Raw genomic sequence first — 21,174 nt, 5'->3', positions numbered from 1 at the left:
TCTGGATCACTTGGTTAAACTGGACTCAAGCAAACAATATGTTTTATAATGCAGCTATGTGTAAATGTATACATTTAGAAACAAAGAATGGAGGCCAAATTCATGGTATGGGAGACTATCCTGGGAAGCAGTGACATTGGAAAAAGATTTGGGGGTCGTGATGAATAATCAGCTAAACATGAGCTCTAAAAGTGACACTGTGGCCAAAAGAGATGATGCAACCCTGGGATGCATAAACAGGAAACTCAAGTAGGAGTAAAGAGGTTATTTTATCTCTGTATTTGGCACTGGTGCAACTGCTGCAGGAATACTGTGTCCAGTTCTGGGGTCCACAATTCAAGAAGGATGTTGATAAATTGGCCACAGCCAGGTGTGGCCCTGCTCATGCCCCGCCCCCAGGTCCCTCCTCCTGCTTCCCGCTATTTGTGTGCTGGCAGCTCCAGTCCCCCTGTGTGGTGGTCCCGGCTCGGGCTGGCACCACACCGCCTGCCCTCAGGGCTGCTGGAACAATTTGTATAGTGGGGGTGCTGGGAGCCATTGAACCAAACTGTGAATCCTGTATGTGATGGAAACCATTTCAAGCTGCAGCACCCCCCTCACCCCTAGTTCCTGCACCTATGCCTGCCCTCCCTTGGTATCCTACTGTTAACTGAATTGTCTCATTAGACTGACCTCACACTTGGTAAGGCAACTCCCATCTTTTCATTTATTTATACCTGCTCCTGTATTTTCCACTCTATGCATCTGATGAAGTGGGTTCTAGCCCATGAAAGCTTATGCCCAAATAAATTTGTTAGTCTCTAAGTTACCACAAGGACTTCTCGTTGTTTTTGCTGATACAGACTAACATGGCTACCACTCTGAAACATAAGGGTAAAGCTCATCTGTGTGGGAGCCAGTCCAAGGATGTGGGATGAACTCCCCAGGAACCAAGGGCCATCACAAATGTCCCCACCTTCATGCAAGGGCAAGGAGCATTTCTTTGATCTTGCCTCCTCTAGCAGAAACAGACAGCAACATATGTACATGTGTGTTCAGAGAAAATATATTCAAATTCCAAAACAAGACACTCCCTGCACATCCTTCTCCCCTGGGGCAAGGATGAGAACAGACACATGACCAGTGTTAGTCATGTTGCGTAATGCCCTGCTGGAGGCACTCAGATACTACAGTGATGAATGCCGTATAAGAACCTAGATAGACCACAACAGGATAGAATGAGCTGGGCCATTCAGAGAGATAACTGATCAGAAACTGATTTTAAAAACCACTCACGGCTAGACTCAGTGGACAAACCATGTCTTTGATTGTTTTCCTCACACCCATGAAAAGAGGATGCGCACAAATGCTCATCCCATCACAGCTTGAACTCTGGGGAAAGGGAATAAAAATCCTGATAAAAAGAAATTGTTATCCCTACACTGCTTGGACTTCAGGGAGAGGGCCAGACTTCGAAGCATAAGCAAGGGATCCTCCACTATTTCCAATCCAGGAAGTTTTTGGAAAGTGTAGGGGACAATTTCCTGGTGCAAGTGCTGGAGGAACCAACTAGGGGCAGAGCTCTTCTTGACCTGCTGCTCACAAACTGGGAAGAATTAGTAGGGGAAGCAAAAGTGGATGGGAACCTGGGAGGCAGTGACCATGAGATGGTCGAGTTCAGGATCCTGACACAAGGAAGAAAGGAAAGCAGCAGAATACGGACCCTGGACTTCAGAAAAGCAGACTTTGACTCCCTCAGGGAACTGATGGGCAGGATCCCCTGGGAGAATAACATGAGGGGGAAAGGAGTCCAGGAGAGCTGGCTGTATTTTAAAGAATCCTTATTGTGGTTACAGGGACAAACCATCCCGATGTGTAGAAAGAATAGTAAATATGGCAGGCGACCAGCTTGGCTTCACAGTGAAATCCTTGCTGATCTTAAACACAAAAAAGAGGCTTACAAGAAGTGGAAGATTGGACAAATGACCAGGGAAGAGTATAAAGATATTGCTCTGGCATGCAGGGTCAAAATCAGGAAGGCGAAATCACACCTGGAGTTGCAGCTAGCGAGAGATGTTAAGAGTAACAAGAAGGGTTTTTTCAGGTATGTTGGCAACAAGAAGAAAGCCAAGAAAAGTGTGGGCCCCTTACTGAATGAGGGAGGCAACCTAGTGACAGAGGATGTGGAAAAAGCTAATGTACTCAATGCTTTTTTTGCCTCTGTCTTCACAAACAAGGTCAGCTCCCAGACTACTGCACTGGGGAGCACAGCATGGGGAGGAGGTGACCAGCCCTCTGTGGAGAAAGAAGTCATTCGGGACTATTTAGAAAAGCTGGACAAGCACAAGTCCATGGGGCCGGATATGCCGCATCTGAGAGTGCTAAAGGAGTTGGTGGATGTGATTGCAGAGCCATTGGCCATTATCTTTGAAAACTCATGGCGATCAGGGGAAGTCCCGGACGACTGGAAAAAGGCTAATGTAGTGCCCATCTTTAAAAAAGGGAAGAAGGAGGATCCTGGGAACTACAGGCCAGTCAGCCTCACCTCAGTCCCTGGAAAAATCATGGAGCAGGTCCTCAAGGAATCAATTCTGAAGCACTTAGAGGAGAGGAAAGTGATCAGGAACAATCAGCATGGATTCACCAAGGGCAAGTCATGCCTGACTAATCTAATTGCCTTCTATAATGAGATAACTGGTTCTGTGGATGAAGGGAAAGCAGTGGACATGTTGTTCCTTGACTTTAGCAAAGCTTTTGACACGGTCTCCCACAATATTCTTGCCAGCAAGTTAAAGAAGTATGGGCTGGATGAATGGACGATAAGGTGGATAGAAAGCTGGCTAGATTGTCGGGCTCAACGGGTAGTGATCAATGGCTCCATGTCTAGTTGGCAGCCGGTATCAAGTGGAGTGCCCCAAGGGTCGGTCCTGGGGATGGTTTTGTTCAATATCTTCATAAATGATCTGGAGGATGGTGTGGATTGCATCCTCAGCAAGTTTTCACATGACACTAAACTGGGAAGAGAGGTAGATATGCTGGAGGGTAGGGATAGGATACAGAGGGACCTAGACAAATTGGAGGATTGGGCCAAAAGAAATCTGATGAGGTTCAACAAGAACAAGTGCAGAGTCCTGCGCTTAGGAGGGAAGAATCCCATGCACCGCTACAGACTAGGGACCGAATGGCTCGGCAGCAGTTCTGCAGAAAAGGACCTAGGAGTTACACGGAGGAGGGATAGCTCAGTGGTTTGAGCATTGGCTTGCTAAACCCAGGGTTGTGAGTTCAATCCTTGAGGGTGCCATTTGGGATCTGGGGCAAAAACTTGGGATTGGTCCTGCTTTGAGCAGGAGGTTGGACTAGATGACCTCCTGAGGTCCCTTCCATCCCTGATATTCTATGATTCTATAGTGGATGAGAAGCTGGATATGAGTCAACAGTGTACCCTTGTTGCCAAGAAGGCCAATGGCATTTTGGGATGTATAAGTAGGGGCATTGATCATGTGATCATTCCCCTGTATTCGACATTGGTGAGGCCTCATCTGGAGTACTGTGTCCAGTTTTGGGTTCCCACACTACAAGAAGGATGTGGAAAAATTGGAAAATGTCCAGCAGAGGGCAAAAAAAATGATTAGGGAACTGGAACACATGACTCATGAGAAGAGGCTGAGGGAACTGGGATTGTTTAGTCTTCAGAAGAGAAGAATGAGGGGGGATTTGACAGCTGCTTTCAACTACCTGAAAGGGGGTTCCAAAGAGGATGGATCTAGACTGTTCTCAGTGGTAGCAGATGACAGAACGAGGAGTAATGGTCTCAAGTTGCAGTGGGGGAGATTTAGGTTGGATATTAGGAAAAACTTTTTCACTAGGAGGGTGGTGAAGCACTGGAATGGGTTACCTAGGGAGGTGGTGGAATCTCCTTCCTTAGAGGTTTTTAAGGCCCAGCTTGACAAAGCCCTGGCTGGGATGATTTAGTTGGGGATTGGTCCTGCTTTGAGCAGGGGGTTGGACTCGATGACCTCCTGAGGTCCCTTCCAACCCTGATATTCTATGTTTCTATTATTAAAGGGGCTCAGAGCACAGTGTCTACTCTCACTTCTCTTGAAAACTGGTAGTATTTCTGATGGGTTCACACAAGCCTTATCACACTGTCCCTGGAGACAGGCAACAATTACTCTCTCATCTTACAAATAAGGTAACACATAGTAATTTCAGGAAGAACTAGGTGTTGAACCCAGATCTCTAATATGACATAGCCCTGGCTTAGCCACTCAGACAAATCACCTTTCTCAACAGCTGTTCCACCAGTTTGTGGCACCACTCATCAAACCAATAGACTAAGTTCTGCTCACACAGCTAGGAATATATATTATTAATTAGTCATTTGTGTTACTGTTGCACTTAGGAATAGAGCTGGTGTTTTCTTCAGGGTGCAGAAACTATTTGGCCAAAAAAATTATGGGCGGGGGAGGAGGGGGGAAGAAGAAGAAGAATTCTGAAATGTCCAAGTGGTTCATGTCAACATTTCAGTTTGAATGGGCATCTGAAAGGTTTAATTTGATCCAACTTGAAATGTTTCACCTTTTCATTTCAGTGAGAAAAAACAAACAAAAAAAATTCAATTTTGGTTCAAAATGAGAAAAAATGAAAGGGCTCGTTTGAAAAGTTGATGAGTGGGCAAAGGAGGCCTGCATCATGGGTGAATCAGAGATGAGTATCAACAGTTCAATCGTGAATGATGATGATATGTAGTGTAGGAATTGGACATGAAGCACCTTGGAAGTGAAAAGAAGCATCTGAGAAATCCTGATACCCAACATTTCACAGCTGCCTCCCTGGCAAAGTCATGTTCTCTCTAAAGGTTGGGCCATACAGAGGATAACAGACTACTTCTTCTACAAGCTGATCCTTTAACTCAAGTGGGACAGGTCTGTAAATCCTGCGTTTAAGCCCTGCTGATCACCCATGCAGGAAAAATAGTATGTGAATCTGTAATTCAAGACAGTATTAAAATGCATGCACACAAGGGGGCTGAATGAAGATTGAACAGACAGCAGTAATTCTGAGTGCTTGTCATTGCATCTTAATGTTCTTTTCATGGGTGCCTGCCTCAGGCTGCTGCTCTCTGGGTTTTCTGGTTTAAGTTCAACTAGAAGAGTTTGGCCATTTCTGAGAATGATGTTAGGGAAAAATAAATTGTTTTGCCAATAGTAAAAAGTTCATGTAGCCATTTCATTGAGAAGCTCTTGTACCTCTATGCTTTGGCCCAGGGATTTGAACTTTGGGGGCAGGGAGTGTGTGTGCATGGACGGGGGGAGGGCAGATGCTCTGATGTCAGGGATGTGCCTTTCCTCACAGAAATATAGCTCCATTTGGCCAAGTTCACACATGCTCAGTAGGGGTGTTAGAGGCTGGTGCTATTATTACAATTCCACCTGCAGTGAGCACGTGCCATTCTCACACAGCTCTTCCAGGGCAGCAAGTGCCGACCAAAACTTCCCTTGCAGTTGTGCTTCCTGGTGACCAAAGGCCGATGTGGTGCCAGAAATTGGCACTGAGAGCTGGGCGCCTGTCCCTCCTATATGCGCAATGATAACCCTCCCTCCATATGCACGAGGGGGCTGAATTAAGGTTTCCTGGACAGCAGAGAAGCCAAGAACTGCCTGGGCTCTGGACACTAAACCACCCGTAGAAGGTGTCACCCCAGAATAGGGCTGAGCAGACTGTCAGGGCAGGGTAATGGGGGCAATGTTTGCCCCCTAGAAGATGAACAAGAGACTCCATTCACCAGTGGTAAATTAACACTTGTTTACAAGCTGACATTTATGGCTATATGCAAATTATTTGAAAATATACACATTAACTCATGACTTAATTTTCATAAAATGCCACATGGAGCTGCACAAAGCCAGGCAGCTCTGTGCTGGCCCTATGCACTGACCCTGGGCACTTTTAACTATCAGCTTATATTGCCTCCCAAAGAAAAAAAAACCCCAAATTGAGACTGTCCCTATAAAATTAGGACATCTGGTCACCACAGGTCTACACAGTGAGCATGACAGGTCCTAAGGACACTGGGCTAGCTTTGTTATAGATGGGGGCAGTCAGCAGTTCTGAAGCATTAGCACACCCATTAGTGAGATGGGCTCTGTTGGGCCACATTACTTTGGCTGCAATTGTTTGTGACATTGCTGAAGTGCATGGTCCCATTTTTCTCTTTTTTGTTCTGTTCTTGCTCCTCTTCACTCTCATCACTTTCTTCTGTGTCACTTCTTGCATCATTTTTCATCTGCAGGAGAGAGACATTTTAAATCAGAGGCAATAATACATGGAAAGCTGCACAAGAAACAGCTGAGCCCCTGGATGACGAGTCCAGCTGCCATTTCTATCTGTGGGCTTTAGCAAACCCTTTCTCATGTCCTCCCGGGCTGCCCTTTGGAGAGTCTCTCCTTGAAACGGGCTCTGACTGTCCCTCTGTCTCACTCTAGGGGCGACCCAAGGACAATCCCAGTCCATGCCAGGAATGGCTGTACAGTCATGAAGCAGCCTGAGCTCAAAGGAGCACATTAAGTTCCTGGGCGGGGGAGGATTTACCTTCCAAACACCCACAGCTGGGCTAGACTCGCGGAGGGGGCTGAGGGTATGCTGCCCTGTGGTTTTGCTTGGGCTGCCCTGCTGTGACAGCTGCGGCCCCGAGCACATTTCCTTTCTAGGTTCAGAGAAGGGTAACAAATCCCTGTTTAATGGGGCTAGAGGAAAGGAAAAAAGAGCTTTCTACAGCTGGCTGGGCTATGCAGAGCCTCAGTTCCAAGGAGGGGGCAGAATTGTTTGTGCTGGTCTGTGGGTGGAAGAGGAGAGTGGCACAGTTTGGAGCAAGGGGATGAAATTCAGCAAACAAAAGGGTTTCCTAGCACTAGGAGCACATTGGACCAAACCCCGAGGTCCTTCCATGGCAAGTCTATTGATTGTAGCACATTTTGTGTGAATAAGGGCTTCAGGAGGCAGTGGATAGAGCATTGGAGTACAGGAGACCTGGCGTCTGCCCATTCCACTGCAGGGTGACCACTTCTGCTCCATCCCCAGCAACCTGTCACAGATCTTCCCCACTCCGGCCTTCTTATCCCAGTGCCTTTTCCTCATCTAGCCAGTACCAGTCTCATCCCAGTCTCCTTGTCCTGCAAGGCTTAATCTCCTTCCACCAGACCTAGACTACTTGTCCAGCCATTCGCAATTCCCCTACAATCCCCCAGCTCATTGTTTCCTTCCCCAGCCAGTGCCAAGCAGTCTCCCCTTTGGCTCCCAGTCTCCCTGCCCTGCCAGTTCCAGTCTCCCCTGGCTCCCCGTCTCCTCCTCAGGTTACAGTTCCAGGGTCTTTTCCCACCCAGTTCCAGTATCTCCTCCACCCCAACTCCTAATCACAATCTGCATCTCCCCCAACAGCCTCCAGAACCAGTCTCCCCATTCTCCTTTTCCCAGTCTGGCTAACCCCTCCACCCCAGGTCAGGCTATCACCTCTCCATTTGAACTTACAGCTTCCTCCTCCATATTACCTGGGTCCAGCAGAGAGATCACTGAGAGAGCACAAGAGAGACAGGCTCCCTGCTTTCAGTTAAAATGTAAGAACATAAAAACGGCCATACTGGGTCAGACCAATGGTCCTTCTAGCCCAGCATCCTGTCTTCTGACAGTGGCAGTGCCAGGTGCTTCAAAGGAGATGAACAGAACAGGGAAATTTATTGAATGATCCACCCCCTGTCATCCAGTACCAGGTTTGGACAGCCAGATGTTTAGGGACACCAGAGCATGGGGTTGTGCCCCTGATCATCTTGCCTAATAGCCACTGATGGACCTATCCTCCATTATCCAATTCTTTTCTGAACTCTATTAATTTCAGTCAACCTGTGGCACTCTTTGCCAGAGGATGTTGTGAAGGCCAAGACTATAACAGGGTTAAAAAAAGAACTAGATAAATGCATGGAGGATAGATCCATCAATGGCTATTAGCCAGGATGGGCAGGGATGGTATCCCTAGCCTCTGTTTGTCAGAAGCTGTGAATGGGCGACAGCGAATGGATCACTTGATGATTCCCTGTTCTGTTCATTCTCTCTGGGGCACCTGGCACTGGCCACTATCAGAAGACAGGACACTGGGCTAGATGGACCTTTGGTCTGACCCAGGCCGTTCTTATGTTATTATTGGGTGATCCCTGGTTTCCTATCTTTTAACCAGTTTCTGATCCATGAGAGGATCTTCCCTCTTATCCCTTTGCTTAATAGCCTTTGGTGAGAGACTTTGTTAAAGACTTTCTGAAAGTCCAAGCCAGCTCAAAAGCAGCCGGGAGAGGGCTCGCTGGGCAGGGGCCCAACATCAAGCTTTGGCAGGCCAAGGGAGATGGGAGGACAGGCAACACCCTGCTGCAGGACTCATTGAAGAAAGCTACAGAGATAGAAGGCAGGGCAGCCTTTTCCTTCCACAGCACATGGCAGAGGACATGCGGGATGGGTAACCCCATATGTTGGGTGAGCATACCAGGGTCCACTCTGTCCTGTAGTCCAGAAGATCTCCAGCTTTGGAAACACCTGCCAGGACTAACCTCCGGCACAACAAGGGGACCTCCATCACTTGTGCCACAAGATATGGATTGTGGAACAGGGGTTCAGCAAGGAGGTCTAAACCCTCAGTGGCCACAGTGGACTTGGCTTTGGAGACCAACTTCCAGATCCTGAGAAGGTCCTGGCAAAACACCGGCAACAGTGTGCCCTTGTTGCCAAGAAGGTTAACGACATATTAGGCTGCATTAGTAGGAGCAGATCGAGGGAAGTGATTATTCCCCTCTATTCAGCACTGGTGAGGCCATGTCTGGAGTACTGGGTCCAGTTTTGGGCCCCACACTACAGAAAGGATGTGGATAAATTGGAGAGAGTCCAGCGGAGGGCAACAAAAATGATTAGGGGACTGGGGCACATGACTTATGAGGAGAACTGAGGCTCAGGGAACTGGGCTTGTTTAATCTGCAGAAGAGAAGAGTGAGGTGGGATTTGATGGCAGCCTTCAACTACCTGAAGAGGGGTTCCAAACAGGATGGAGCTTGGCTGTTCTCACTGGTGGCAGATGACAGAACAAGGAGCAATGGTCTCAAGTTGCTGTGAGGGAGGTTTAGGTTGGATATTAGGAAAAACTATTTCACTAGGGGGGTGGTGAAACACTGGAATGCGTTACCTAGGGAGGAGGTGGAATCTCCATCCTGAGTGGTTTTTAAGGTCCGGCTTGACAAAGCTCTGGCTGGGATGATTTAGCTGGGGTTGGTCTTGCTTTGAGCAGGGGGTTGGACTTGATGACCTCCTGAGGTCTCTTCCAACCCTAATCTTCTATGATTCTATGAACTCAGAGAGGTCTTGAGAGAGGACTCTCAGATGGAGATAAAAGAGCAGCCGGTCATATCACAGCCCTTGGAGGTAGCGGAGGAAGTCATGCTCTAACTGGCTCAGGAAGAGGAGGCTGCCAGGGCCAGGACGAAGGGGCTCCTCTGAAGTGGGGCTGGGGTCAAGTGCAGAAGGAGAATGGGGGAGGGCATCAAAATAAGCTTTGCACCAAGACTGGGATCTGTGGGAAGATGGTCATCCCTGCCTGGGTCAGCTGGTGTCAGACCCAGGTTCCAGATCTCCCCCAAGTTTTCTGGAAGGCTCCCAGTCACAAAGTCCACCCCATTGGCAACCAAGGAAGAAATCTCAAGCTCGGTGCCAACTGGGGGGACTGATGTTGACAACAAGGGAACCCCACTGGCAACTTCCTTCACAATGGGCTCCTTTAATGGGGGCAACAACAGCAATAACATCCCCCCTCAAAACCTTCTCTTCAGCCAGCTCCTTCCAGTGAACTTTCCTGGGGGCATTAAATGGATGTAGCAGAAACAGCAGCATTCCCCCAACCCCCGAGAATGGTAAAGGGGAGGCATCCTCCAAATCTGAAAGCAGCAGCTGCCCCCCAGCCTGGTGCTTCCCCTTAACTCTGCCCCTGTCCCTCCTCTTCCCCTCCCCCTCTCGCTCCCCCTCCCTCCACACTCAGACCATCGCCCAAGCAACACTAACAAGGTCAGCAAGCGAGATGGCATTTGGCAGCGGGGCCAGTGGCAGCACCTTTGGGTCTCCATCTTCCCTCCCAAGGGGGTGCTCTCCATCTCCTGCCATTGCCACCGCCCACGCAAGGCCTGTGCACGCTGGCCATCATGCTTGTCTGGGTGCAATGGAGAGGCCATCCCAGGCACCTGAGTGGGCTCAGAGGGCGGCTCGGGGGAGGGGCTGGCCCAGATGTCATGGTCACAGTGGCTCTACTGGTGCCCTTCTGCACTGGGGGAGGAGGGAATGAGAAGCAGGGAAGGGGGAGCAGGGGGAAACTTTTCCCCCCTTGGGAAAAGGGGTCCCTGGGCAGGGGCTGAGGAAGCTGAAAAGGGAAGGGAAGGAGAAGGGGAGCACAAGGGAGCAGTCTTCCCGACAAAAGGGAAGGGAAGGGCAGGAGGAGAAAAAGGGGAATATGGGTGGGACAAACAGAGGGGAAGGGAGACGGGAACAAGACAAGAAAGCTGCTGCTGCTGGCAGAATGGAACCCAGGCGGAGGGGGGCGAGCGACAGCCACAGCAACAGCCCCCTCCCCCGGAAACGCAGCAGGAGCAGAGCAGCCAGGCACCCTCCTCCAGCTCCAGCCGCAGCGGTGGCGGCCAGCTGGAAGCTGGGCCCAGTGCACGCAATGGACAGTGCTCACTTAGGGAGCAGCTGTTTGATATCTTGTTTTCTCCTCATTGTTTAATGTGTAGCCCCAGACTTTAACTACTGCAACCTCTGCAAACCCTGCTTACAAGACAGAATTAGTCATTTCCTAGGGGATTTTCCATAGCATTCATCACTAACATATCTGAGTGCGTCACCAACATTCACTTATTTTCACTGCTCCCCCGTGCGATGCAGGGAATGTGACCCCCAATTTACAGATGGGAACTTGAGGCACACAGAGATTAAGGTAAGAAATATCCACTAATTTTGGGTGCCTGATTTGAGATGCTTAGGACCTGATTTTCCAGAGTTATATAGCATTATATAGCACTTTATCTGTGCCATGGACATCAGTTGCATCTGTGAGTGCTCATGTCTGTAAGTCAGACCCCAGCGTCTCAAGCTAGACACCTGAAAAATAGGGAACACACAATGAGTGACCACCTGGGAAAAGCGGGGTGCTCACAGACAGGGGAGGGATAGCTCAGTGGTTTGAGCATTGGCCTGCTAAATCCAGGGTCGTGAGTTCAATCCTTGAGGGGGCCATTTGGGGATTGGCCCTGCTTTGAGTAGGGGGTTGGACTAGATGACCTCCTGAGGTCCCTTCCAACCCTGATATTCTATAAAAGTTTTCTTCTCTAAACACACTTGATTCATGCCTTGAGCAATATCCATCCTGTACACTGAATGCAGCTGGGGATCTTATGGAAAAAGTAGTACGTGATCCCATAACTACAGACTGTGCCATATCATAATGCATACAATAAGAGGACTGAATTAAGGTTGCCTAGGCAATGGCTATACCGTGCCATTGATGAATTTGTAGATCATGTGAATGATTAGCTTGGCCCAGAAGACGTGCAGCAGCTGCAAAACCATCAGGAGAGCATTCATGAAATAGTATCCGAAGAAGGGCTGGTATTGCTCCATGGAACTATAGAATGAAGTGTACAGCACCCTGCAATATAGCAAGAGACAAACTCAGTCAAGAACAGGTATGAGATTTAAGCAGCAATAACAAGAGGCCAACCTCAGAGTGTTCAGTTCCAGGTCTGGGTGGAAGTTCAGGTCAGTTCTGTTGTGCCAGTTGTGGACTGTACACCGGACGAATATCTTAAATTGTCCAAAGCAAATGAAAGGTAACAAACAATTAGGTCACCCTGACATATGAAACTATTTATAAAATAAGCAAAAGTTGAAGATACAAAGTCTGATATAAATTGGTGCATTTCATAGATTTTACTGCCAAAAGGAACCATTATGATCATCTAGTGCATACAAAGGCCATAGAACCTCACTCAGTAAATACTGTATCACATCCATAACTGAAGCGTGTGCCTCAGAGAGCCCTCCAACCTTGAGTTAAAGACTTTCAGTAATGAAAAATCTATCAACTCTCTAGGCAATTTGTTCCAATGGTTAATTATCATCACTTAAATATTGGCACCTTATTTTCTGTTTGAATTTGTCTAACTTCAACTTCCAGCCAATGGATATCATTACACCTTGATCTGTGAGATTTAAAAGCCCTCTGCCATCAGAAATCTTTCCCCCAAGTAGGCAATTATAGACTGTGCTCAAGTCACCTCTTAATTTCTCCTTGATAAGATAAATAGATTGAGCTTCTTAAAGCTCTTTAAATCTCTGAATGCATCTGATGAAGTGAGCTGAAGCTCACGAAAGCTTATGCTCAAATAAATTTGTTAGTCTCTAAGGTGCTACAAGTACTCCTTTTCTTTTTGCGAATACAGACTAACACGGCTGCTACTCTGAAACCTGTAATTAAATCTCTTACTGTAAGGCAGGTTTTCCAGACCTTGAATCATTCTTGTGACTCTTTTCTGAACTCTTTCAAATTCTTCAACATCTTTTTGAAGTGAGGACACCAGAACTGGATAGAATATTCTAGGAATGGTCCCATCAATGCTGTATGCAGAAGCAATACCACCTCCCTACTACCTGATATTCCTGTTCATATATTCAAACATCACATTAGCCCTCTTACTCACAGATAACACTGGGAGTTTAAGCTAAAAGAAATAATTAGAAGTTTTCAAGGCTCTTAGTAAGGTTAGGAAATTGCTATAGCAACAAACCCAGATGATGTGAAAATTACAGGAAGTGTCCAAAGACACTGGATGTGTGTTTTCCTTGTTTAATTTTAATGGGACAAGGTTGCAAACCCTTCATGAACATTAATTTTCTGATGGTCTCTTAGGGCTAGTTCCACAACAGGACATAGGTGCTGAAACACCTTATTTTTAGGTGCCCTGTGGCCCAGTGGAACTGTCAGCCTCGAGCTGGGCACCCAGGCTCCCTATACAAGGTATGAGGAGAGTTAGGCACCTAAGAAAGGGGACACAGAAGACAGCAAGCTGAGTGGGGATCTACCTAAATTAGCCAGGAGGAAATCCCAGAGAGGGGTGTGACCTAAATCACACCCTTAAAGGTAGTTAGGTGCCTAACGCTGGGCTGGAGGGAGGTATTTTGCTTGGGACCCACAACCATGAACCTTCTCCTGGAGTTAGGCACCTAAACCAGGTCAGTTCTTTCTCTCCAAAAGCCACAGAAAGAGAGAGACTGTTACCCCTACCCCCCTTATAGCCAACAGCTCAGTGATTAGGGCATTCATCTGGGATACGGGAGACCTGTTTTCAAACATCTGCTCTGCCTCATTTGGAGCAGGGACTGTAATTTGGGTCTCCTCTATCCTGACCACCAGGCTATTGGATTTTCAGGTGTGGGTCTGTATTAATCTCTCCTGTTGAAGTTGTTCCACTTTGTATAAATAAATAAATAAATAAATAGAGTAGGGACTAGACCTTGGGGCTCCCACATATCAGTAATAATGGAGAAAAGGCAGAAGTGTTCAATAAATATTCCTGCTCTGTATTTGGGGGGGGGGGGAAATGATGTAGTCATGTCATATGATGATGATGAAAACTTTCAATTTCAGCAGTAACACAGGAGGACATTAAACAGCAGCTACTAAATTTAGACATTTTTAAATTGGATAACTTATATCCAAAAGTTTTATAAGAGCTGGCCGAGGAGCTTACTGGACCATTACTGTTGATTTTCAGTAAGTTTTGGAACACTGGAGAAGTTCCAAAGACTGAAAGAAGCCTAATGTTGTGCCAAAATTTAACGAGAGTAAATGGCATGACCTGGGTAATTATAGGCCTATCAGTCAGACATCAATCCTGGGCAAGATGATGGAGAGGCTTATATAAGATTCATTAATAGAAAATTAAAGGAATGTAACACAACTAATGCCAATCAACATGGGTTTATGGAGTAGATCTTGTCAGACTAACTTGATATAATTTTTTATGAGATTACAAGTTTGTTTGATAGTGTTGATGAAAGAGACTTCTGTAAGGCATTTGAGTTGGCATCATGTGATATTTGATTAAGAAACTAGAATGATAGAAAATTAACATAGCACATATTAAATGGACTACAAACTGGCTCACTGGCATAGCTAAAAGTGTAACTGTAAATGGGGAATCATTATTGAGTGGGTTATTTCTAGTGGGGTCATGCAGCGACTGGTTTTTGGCCCTGTGCTATTTAACACTTTCCTCAATAGCCTGTAATAAAACATAAAATCATCACTGATAAAGTTTGTGGATGACACAAAAACTTGGGGAGTGGTAAATAATGAAGAGACCAGATCACTGATTCATCATGATCACGATCACTTGAGAAGCTGGACACAAACAAACAATATGTGTTTTAATACAGCCAAATGTAAAGTTATACAGCTGGGAACAAAGACTGTCAGCCATAGTTACAGGGTGGGGGATTCCATCCTGGAAAGCAGTGACTCTGAAAAGGATTTTGGAGTCATGGTTAAGGCTGAGAAAATCACAGATTTTTTTTTTAATTCATGCCAGTGTCTCGCGGGAGTGAATGCTGGATTTTCATGGGATATGCATAGACACCGAGTCCCTCCTCTATTTCTGCATTTTTTCCAATAGCAGGAAGGCAGAGTGGGCATTCCCTCTTCCCACCTCCATGCTGAGGCTATGCCTGCTCATGGGGGTTAGCAGGCAAGTCCCATTGCAGAGGGGGGCAGGGAGGTGGCAGGCCAATCCTGTCCTGGGGAGTAGTGATGTGGGTCACTACATGGTGCTGGCCGACTGGCCCAGCTCAGCTTGGGGCGGGACTTGATCCATGTTCAGTTCTGGCCCAGCCAGCTGCTGCTTCCTGTCCAGTCAGAGCTGTAAACAGGGGATTTTGCATGGAAGTTGGGAGTGGGGGGAAATGTGTGGTGTCTGTTTGGGTTTGGGTTTTTTTGTTTTGTTTTTCTTTTTTCTTTTTCTTTGACAGGACTTTAGGTGGGAAGACTATGACAGACACAGAGGCAGAAATGGTAGTGACCCAAGGAATGGAAGAGACAAATGAAGAGGACCAGAAGTGGAAGCTGCAGGATGTACATGATCCTGGAGCAGGTACCTGAAAAGAGCTTTGTTTGTATGAGGTGCCACCTGATAGAGCTGATGGAAGAGATCTGAAGTTTGGAGATGCAGGTGGTAACTATGGTTGAGTTTCAAAGGGGATTCAGGTTGATGATGGAGGGACAGCAAGATGAGGCTGAAGGGAAAAGTCAAGACTTGCAGATGCAAGCTGGACTGAAGAACTGTGAAGGGAGATTGCTGGGTAAGGAAAGGGGCCAGTGGAAGCCCATGACTACAAGAACCAGGCAGATGAAAAGACTGGCTAGTGAAGGAGAAACAGAGCTCAGGAACAGGTTTTCCAAGTTGGAGAATGAAGAAGGGGCACAGCAGCCACTAACAGAAGGTGGGAGGGCCAGGAGGAAAAAAATATCTTTGAAAACTCATGGCAATCGGGGGAGGTCCCGGACAAGTGGAAAAAGGCTAATGTAGTGCCCATCTTTAAAAAAGGGAAGAAGGAAGATCTGGGGAACTACAGGCCAGTCAGCCTCACTTCAGTCCCTGGAAAAATCATGGAGCAGGTCCTCAAGGAATCAATTCTGAAGCACTTAGAGGAGAGGAAAGTGATCAGGAACAGTCAGCATGGATTCACCAAGGGAAAGTCATGCCTGACTAATCTAATTGCCTTCTATGACAACATAACTGGCTCTGTGGATGAGGGGAAAGCAGTGGACGTGTTATTCCTTGACATTAGGAAAGCTTTTGACACGGTCTCCCACAGTATTGTGCCAGCAAGTTAAAGAAGTATGGGCTGGATGAATGGACGATAAGGTGAATAGAAAGCTGGCTAGATTGTCGGGCTCAACGGGTAGTGATCAATGGCTCCATGTCTAATTGGCAGCCGGTATCAAGCGGAGTGCCCCAAGGGTCAGTCCTGGGGCCGGTTTTGTTCAATATCTTCATAAATGATCTGGAGGATGGTGTGGATTGCACCTTCAGCAAGTTTTCAGATGACACTAAACTGGGAGGAGAGGTAGATATGCTGGAGAGTAGGGATAGGATACAGAGGGACCTAGACAAACTGGAGGATTGGGCCAAAAGAAATCTGATGAGGTTCAACAAGGACAAGTGCAGAGTCCTGCACTTAGGATGGAAGAATCCCATGCACCGCTACAGACTCGGGACCGAATGGCTAGGCAGCAGTTCTACAGAAAAGGACCTAGGGGTTACAGTGGACGAGAAGCTGGATATGAGTGAACAGTGTGCCCTTGTTGCCAAGAAGGCCAATGGCATTTTGGGGTGTATAAGTAGGGGCATTGCCAGCAGATCGAGGGACATGATCATTCCCCTCTATTCGACTTTGGTGAGGCCTCATCTGGAGTACTGTGTCCAGTTTTGGGTCCCACACTACAAGAAGGACGTGGAAAAATTGGAAAATGTCCAGTGGAGGGCAACAAAAATGATTAGGGGACTGGAACACATGACTTATGAGGAGAGGCTGAGGGAACTGGGATTGTTTAGTCTGCAGAAGAGAAGAATGAGGGGAGCTGCTTTCAACTACCTGAAAGGGGGTTCCAAAGAGGATGGATCTAGACTGTTCTCAGTGGTAGCAGATGACAGAATGAGGAGTAATGGTCTTAAGTTGCAGTGTGAGAGGTTTAGGTTGGATATTAGGAAAAACTTTTTCACTAGGAGGGTGGTGAAGCACTGGAATGCGTTACCTAGGAAGGTGGTAGAATCTCCTTCCTTAGAAGTTTTTAAGGTCAGGCTTGACAAAGCTCTGGCTGGGATGATTTAGTTGGGGATTGGTCCTGCTTTGAGCAGGGGGTTGGACTAGATGACCTTCTGAGGTCCCTTCCAACCCTGATAGTCTATGATTTTATGATTCTATGAAGAGCGGCTAGTCCTACAAGAAGAGGGGAAGAGTCAATGGAGATAGCCAGAGTTTGGAGCCCTAGGAGGACAGAGGATGACTCACAGAACATTGCAAATGAGAACAAACGACAAGAGGACTTGCAGCCTGAAAGAACAGGAGGAAGGCTGGAGAATTGCGTCATCACCAGGAAGAGGCAGGTCTATGTGAATGGGGACTCCCTACTAAGAAAAACTGACACGCCTGTCACCAGAGCTGAACCAGAGAACAGAAGGGTGAGCTGTCTGCCAGGAGCGAAGATACAGGATCTGGACCTGAGACTGAAGAGGGTCCTAATGGGAGTAGGAAAGAATCCACTGATTGTCCTTCACATGGGAACAAATGACACAGATAGATTCTCACTGGAACACATCCAGGAAGACTAGGACAGGCTGGGGAAGATGCTTAAGGAAATGGAGGCTCAGGTGATCTTCTGTCGGATTTTACCTGTCCCTGGAGGAGGAGAATGAAGGCAAGACAAGATTATGATAATCAACAGATGGCTCAGGCAGTGGTGCTATAAGGAGGGCTTTGGGATGTTTGACCACTGGGAGGCATTCCCGGACAAACGACTGTTCTCATGGGATGGACTTCACCTGAATAGGGAGGGAAATAGACTTCTGGGATGGAGGTTGGCACATCTGATTAAAAGAGCTTTAAACTAGGAACTTGGGAGATGCTCATGTAATCTCCACGTCTGATTTTAACATTGAGTGGAAGCAAGATCAAGTAAGAGAAGATACGGCAATGGAGAAAGGAACAGCAGCGGGTGGGAGAATGGACATCAAGAGGAAAGATAGTGCTGATACCAATGAAGCTAACAGTCAGATAGGCAATACTGTCTGAAGAATGACTGTACCCAAATGGGTGAGGAATGTGAGCGAAGTCAAGCAGCAACAACTAAGATGTCTGCACACAAGTGCAAGGAGACTGGGTAACAAAATAGAGGAATTAGAACTACTGGTGCGGGAAGTGAAACCAGATATTGGAGGGATAACAGAAACATGGTGGAATAGTAGTCATGGCTGTAGCACAGGTACTGAAGGGTATGTGCTGTTCAGGAAAAACAGAATAAAAGTCAAGGTGGTGGAGAAGCTCTGTATATTAATGAGGAGATAGACTGTAAAGAAATTAGAAATGATGAAATTTATAAAACAGAGTCTGTTTGGGCCAAAATCACCTTGGAGAAGAAAGCTACTAGAGGTTCCCCTGGGATATGGCAAGTGTAGGGAAAAAGTGAGAACTCCCATAAGCCAAGCAGAGTTGGATCTTGCAAAGGAGATTAAAACCAACAGTAAAATGTTCTATACTCATAAAAATAAAATGAAAACAAGGAACGAAGAAGTGGGACTGCTAATCACTGAGGATGAGGTAGATATTAAAAATAATCTAGTCGTGGCCCAACACCTAAACGAATACTTTGCCTCAGTTTTCCATAAGGGTAATGAGAGCTGAGGGATAGTAGCAGGGTGGCTAATGGAAATGAAGAAATGGAAGTAGAAATTACCACATCCGAGATGAAATTCAAACTCAGACAACTTATTGGGATGAAACTGGATAAACTCCATCCAAGAATATTAAAGGAACTGGCACTTGAAATGGCAAGCCCAATAGCAAGGATTTTTAATGAATCTGTAAACTCAGGGATCGTATCCCGTGACTGCAGAATTGCTAATATAGTTCTTATTTTTAAGAAAGGGAAAAAAAGTGATCCAGGAAACTACAGGCCGGTTAGTTTGACCTCATAGTATACAAGGTCTTGGAACAAATTTTGAAAGAGTAAATAGTTAAGGACATAGAGGCAAACGGTAACTGGGATAAAATACAATGTGGTTTTACAAAAGGTAAATTGTGCCAGATCATCCTGATCTCTTTCTTTAAGAGGATAACAGATTTTTTTCGACACAGGAAATACAGTAGATCTTTACCTGGATTTCAGTAAGGCATCTGATACAGTTCCACGTGGGAAATTATTAATTAAATTGGAGAAGATGGGGATTGATATGAGAATTGAAAGGTGGATAAGGAACCGGTTAAAGGGAAGACTGGCTAAAGGGATCATACTGAAAGGTGAACTCTCAGGTTGGAGGGAGGTTATTAGTGGAGTTCCTCAGGGATCAGCCTTGGAACCAATCTTATTTAACATTTTCATTAATGACCTCGGCACAAAAAGTGGAAGTGTGTGAATAAAATGTGCAGATGACACAAACTTGGGGGGTATTGTCAATGCGGAGGAGGACCGGAATATCATACAAGAAGATCTGAATGATCTTGTAAATAGGAGTAATAGAAATGTGATGAAATTTAACAGTGCAAAATGCAAGGTCATAGAATCATAGAATCAGAGAATATCAGAGTTGGAAGGGACCTCAGGAGGTCATCTAGTCCAACCCCCTGCTCAAAGCAGGACCAATCCCCAACTAAATCATCCCAACCAGGGCTTTGTCAAGCCTGACCTTAAAAACTTCTAAGGCAGGAGATTCCACCACCTCCCTAGGTAACCCATTCCAGGGTTTCACCACCCCCCTAGTGAAAAAGTTTTTCCTAATATCCAACCTAAACCTCCCCCACTGCAACTTGAGACCATTACTCCTTGTCCTGTCATCTGCTACCACTGAGAACAGTCTAGATCCATCCTCCATCCTCTTTGCAACCCCCTTTCAGGTAGTTGAAAGCAGCTATCAAATCCCTCCTCTTTCTTCTCTTCCGCAGACTAAACAATCCCAGTTCCCTCAGCCTCTCCTCATAAGTCATGTGTTCCAGTCCCCTAATCATTTTTGTTGCCCTCCGCTGGACTCTTTCTAATTTTTCCACATCCTTCTTGTAGTGTGGGACCCAAAACTGGACACAGTACTCCAGATGAGGCCTCACCAATGTCAAATAGAGGGGAATGATCACGTCCCTCGATCTGCTGGCAATGCCCCTACTTATACACCCCAAAATGCCATTGGCCTTCTTGGCAACAAGGGCACACCGTTCACTCATATCCAGCTTCTCGTCCACTGTAACCCCTAGGTCCTTTTCTGCAGAACTGCTGCCTAGCCATTCGGTCCCGAGTCTGTAGCGATGCAAGGGATTCTTCCATCCTAAGTGCAGGACTCTGCACTTGTCCTTGTTGAACCTCATCAGATTTCTTTTGGCCCAATCTTCTAATTTGTCTAGGTCCCTCTGTATCCTATCCCTACTCTCCAGCATATCTACCTCTCCTCCCAGTTTAGTGTCATCTGCAAACTTGCTGAGGGTGCAATCCACACCATCCTCCAGATCATTTATGAAGATATTGAACAAAACCAGCCTCAGGACCGGCCCTTGGGGCACTCCACTTGATACCGGCTGCCAACTAGACATGGAGCCATTGATCACTACCCGTTGAGCCCGACAATCTAGCCAGCTTTCTATCCACCTTATCATCCATTCATCCAGCCCATACGTCTTTAACTTGCTGGCAAGAATACTGTGGGAGACCGTGTCAAAAGCTTTGCTAAAGTCAAGGAACAACACGTCCACTGCTTTCGCCTCATCCACAGAGCCAGTTATGTCGTCATAGAAGGCAACTAGATTAGTCAGGCATGACTTGCCCTTGGTGAATCCATGCTGACTGTTCCTGATCACTTTCCTCTCCTCTAAGTGCTTCAGAATTGATTCCTTGAGGACCTGCTCCATGATTTTTCCAGGGACTGAGGTGAGGCTGACTGGCCTGTAGTCCCCAGGATCCTCCTTCTTCCCTTTTTTAAAGATGGGCACTACATTAGCCTTTTTCCAGTCGTCCGGGACTTCCCCCGATCTCCAGGAGTTTTCAAAGATAATAGCCAATGGCTCTGCAATCACATCCGCCAACTCCTTTAGCACTCTCAGATGCAGCGCAACCGGCCCCATGGACTTGTGCACGTCCAGCTTTTCTAAATAGTCCCGAATGACTTCTTTCTCCACAGAGGGCTGGTCACCTCCTCCTCTTGCTGTGCTGCCCAGTGCAGTAGTCTGGGAGCTGACCTTGTTCGTGAAGACAGAGGCAAAAAAAGCATTGAGTACATTAGCTTTTTCCACATCCTCTGTCACTAGGTTGCCTCCCTCATTCAGTAAGGGGCCCACACTTTCCTTGACTTTCTTCTTCTTGCTAAC

At 46.7% G+C, this 21,174-nt stretch overlaps 1 pseudogene; it reads right to left on the bottom strand.

Annotated features, from left to right (window-relative positions):
* Nucleotides 1-6,109: 6,109 nt before the first annotated feature.
* The window catches only part of LOC141977960 (ceramide synthase 4-like), a 61,885-nt pseudogene continuing 46,820 nt past the window's right edge, over nt 6,110-21,174 (bottom strand).

Source organism: Natator depressus, chromosome 25 (assembly GCF_965152275.1).
Source record: "Natator depressus isolate rNatDep1 chromosome 25, rNatDep2.hap1, whole genome shotgun sequence".
Lineage (NCBI taxonomy): Eukaryota > Metazoa > Chordata > Testudines > Cheloniidae > Natator > Natator depressus.
The sequence above is the reverse complement of the archived record's forward strand: the minus strand, read 5'-3'. Positions and strand labels throughout refer to the sequence as shown.